Below are 3,442 nucleotides of genomic sequence, written 5' to 3'. Positions count from 1 at the left end.
GCATTCCTGGGCTTGTGGTAGCATCACTGTAATCTCTGCATCTGTCTTTACATGGCCTTCTCCTGTGTCTACCAATTGAGGGGCTCCTTGGTCACAACACCTGGGAACCTGACCTGGGTTCCTAAGCACTAACTAGTAGTAGGATAAACAACTCACTGGAAAAGTTGAATTGTTTGCCTGAAAACAAGCTCTAGACATATCACCTACTGAAGAACCGCTCACCTCCTGCTGGTCTGCTGCCCATTGCAATGCAGGAGCCCCAGATGTTGCCATTATTGTTTTAGCTACAGAAGAACAGGGGCGAGAGAGAGAGAGAGAAAGAGAGAGAGAGAGAGAGACCACTAGCAGTTAAGAGCACTGGATTAGAAGGGTGACAGAGGGGACCAATGAAATATTATCCCTGGGACTTTGAGCAAGTTAATAAAGTACTCCAAACCTCAGTGTTCCCATTTTAAAATGGGAATAATAACAGTGCCATGTCATAGGGCTGTTGTGAGGTTAAAATGAGAGCTCACTGTGCAGAGCCTGTCACATAGAGACTGCCTAATAATAATGATAGTAAGTATCATGTTTTGAATGTTTTCTCTGATGTGCCCCTGGGTATCCCCACTTTACAGATGAAACAGGTAAGGCTAAGGAAGACCAAGAGAGACGACCAGGTGTGGTGGCTCATGCCTGTAGTCTCAACACATTGGAAGGCCAAGGCGGGCAGATTGCTGGAGCCCAGGAGTTTGAGACCAGCCTGGGTAACGCGGTGAAACCCCCATATGCACCTGTAGTCCCAGCTACTCTGGAGGCTGAGGTGAGAGAATCCCCTGAGCCAGGAAGATTGAGGCTGCAGTGAGCCATGATCATGTCACTGCACTACAGCCTGGGTGACAGGAGTAAGACCCTGCCCCCTGCCTCAAAAAAGAAAAAAAAAATCAAGAGAAGAGAGATTATTAGTGGCAGAAATAATAATAATTATTATTTGAGGCGAAGTTTCACTCTGCTGCCTAGGTAGGAGTGCAGTGGCACGATCTCGGCTCACTGAAACCTCCACCTCCTGGGTTCGAGCAATTCTCCTGCCCCAGCCTCCCGAGTAGCTGGGACTACAGACACGCACCACCATGCCCTACTAATTTTTGTATTTTTAGTAGAGACGGGGTTTCCCTCTGTTGGGCAGGCTGGTCTCAAACTCTTGGCCTCAAGTCATCCACCTACCTTGGCCTCTTGAAGTGCTGGGATTACAGGCGTGAACAATCATGACCTGCCAAATTATATTATTTTAAATTTTTAATTTTTGTGGGTACATAGTAGGTGTATATATTTATGGGGTACATGAGATGTTCTGATGCAGGCATGTGATGCATAATAGTCATATCAGGAAGAATGGAGTATATCCATCCCCTCAAGCATTTATCCTTTGTGTTACAAACAATCCCAAGTATACTCTTTTAGTTATTTTAAAATGTATAATTGAATTACTATTGACTATAGTCACCCTGTTGTACCATCAAATAGCAGGACTTATTCATTCTTTCTTACTATTTTTTTGGTATGCATTAACCACCCCCATCTTCTCTCCCCCTCCCCGCTACCCTTCCCAACCTCTGCTAAGCATCCTTCTACCCCCTATCTTTGTGAGTTCAATTGTTTTGATTTTTAGATCCCACAAATAAGTGAGAACAGTGGCAGAAATTATTATTATTAATGCTTTTTGGGCCACTCAGTTACATTTACTCTTTTAGCCTTCTTTCTCTATCTGCAGAGAAGAGTAATTCCTACCTTAGTGTACTATGAAGATTTAAAGGACAAAAGTACTTTGAGGGTGATCAGCTTGTTTTATTTTTAACAATTTTGGCTCACATTTACTTAAACGTATTAACAGCTGGCATCACTCATTTCATGCTTTTGAAAAAGCCTTACACGTGTAGGGCCACTTTGTTTTGCAAAATGCTTAAAGCTCAGGAAATTTGCTCTGGATTTCTTAAATAGCTAGGGAGTTTGGAAGGCGGGAAGGAAATAATTGAGAATTTCTCCTTGAGCTGAAGAAAGTCCACTTTGTCTGAGTTATGGCATCTTCTTCAAAAGGCATTTTATGTAGTGCAAAGTGTTTCATATAGCCCACTGTTGATCATCGGGACATTAAACTGTTTGGGAATTACCAGTAAAAAAAGTGCAGTGGAGGCTGGGGCTGGTTTCACCTTCCTAGTATGGATTGATTACCAACCTTTAGGGTCTCGGGGATGGAGAGAACCTGAAGGAGGAAGGGAGAGCAGCTGAGATGATGCAGCAGCTACTACTGATACCAATGGTAACAACAGTAACAAAAACGACAGCCAGCATATATCGAGTGCTTTTCGTATGCTGTGCAGCTCCATGCTAAGTGCTTTCCTTGTGGGATCTGCCCTCTCTCCAGGTTTGGGAAGTGTAGATTTAATTCTGCACTATAGCAGAGAGATCATGAGGTCACATAAGTTGCCAGAGTTTATTTAGGTTGATTAATTGGTGATAGAGGCAAGATTTGAACTCAGATCCTTTTGACTTCAAAGCCTAAGCTCTTAGATTCTTCTTCTTTTTTCTTTTTCTTTTCTTTTTTTTTGAGATGGAGTCTTTCTCTGTTGCCCAGGCTGCAGTGCAGAGGCCTGATCTCGGCTCACTGCAACCTCTGCCTCCCGGGTTCAAGTGATTCTCCAGCTTCAGCCTCCCAGGTAGCTGGGATTACAGGCACCTGCCACCACGCCTGGCTAATTTTTGTATTTTTAGTAGAGATGGGGTGTCACCATGTTGGCCAGGCTGGTCTCAAACTCCTGACCTCAGGTGATCCACCCTCCTCAACCTCCCAGGTTGCTGGGATTGCAGGCATAAGCCACCATGCCCGGCCTTTTTTGTTTTTTGTTTTTAGAGACAGAGTCTCGCTCACCCAGGCTGGAGTGCATGGCACGATCTTGGTTCACTGCAGCCTCGACCTCCTGGGTTCAAGTGATTCTCTTGCCTCAGTCTCCCATGTAGCTGGGACCACAGGCATGCACTACCACTCCCGGCTAATTTTTTTAAAAGTTTTCTCTAGAGGTAAGGTCTTTCTTTGTTGCCCAGGCTAGTCTCAAACTCCTGAGTTCAAGGGATCCTCTCCCCTTGGCCTCCCAAAGTGCTTGTATTATAGGTGTGAGCCGCCTTGCCCAGTCTAGCTCTTAGATTCCACAGCTTTACATCTTTTCCCACTATCCTGCACTGTAGCAACTAACTGGAGCTGGAGAAAATTCTTTGCTCTCTTTGTTTTCCCTTCCTGGAGAATGAGCAGATTTTGTACATCTTTATTCCTTCCATGTTCCTCCTTCATTAATCTATACAGATAGCAAGTACCTGCTGCATGCAAAGGGACACAAGTTGATATCAATTTTGTTCAGCAAGGCAGAATGGTCCCAGAATCAATTCCCAAATATGAAATGGAAAAGATATT

The sequence above is a fragment of the Colobus angolensis genome, unplaced genomic scaffold, assembly GCF_000951035.1.
Source record: "Colobus angolensis palliatus isolate OR3802 unplaced genomic scaffold, Cang.pa_1.0 Scaffold61, whole genome shotgun sequence".
Lineage (NCBI taxonomy): Eukaryota > Metazoa > Chordata > Mammalia > Primates > Cercopithecidae > Colobus > Colobus angolensis.
The sequence above is the reverse complement of the archived record's forward strand: the minus strand, read 5'-3'. Positions refer to the sequence as shown.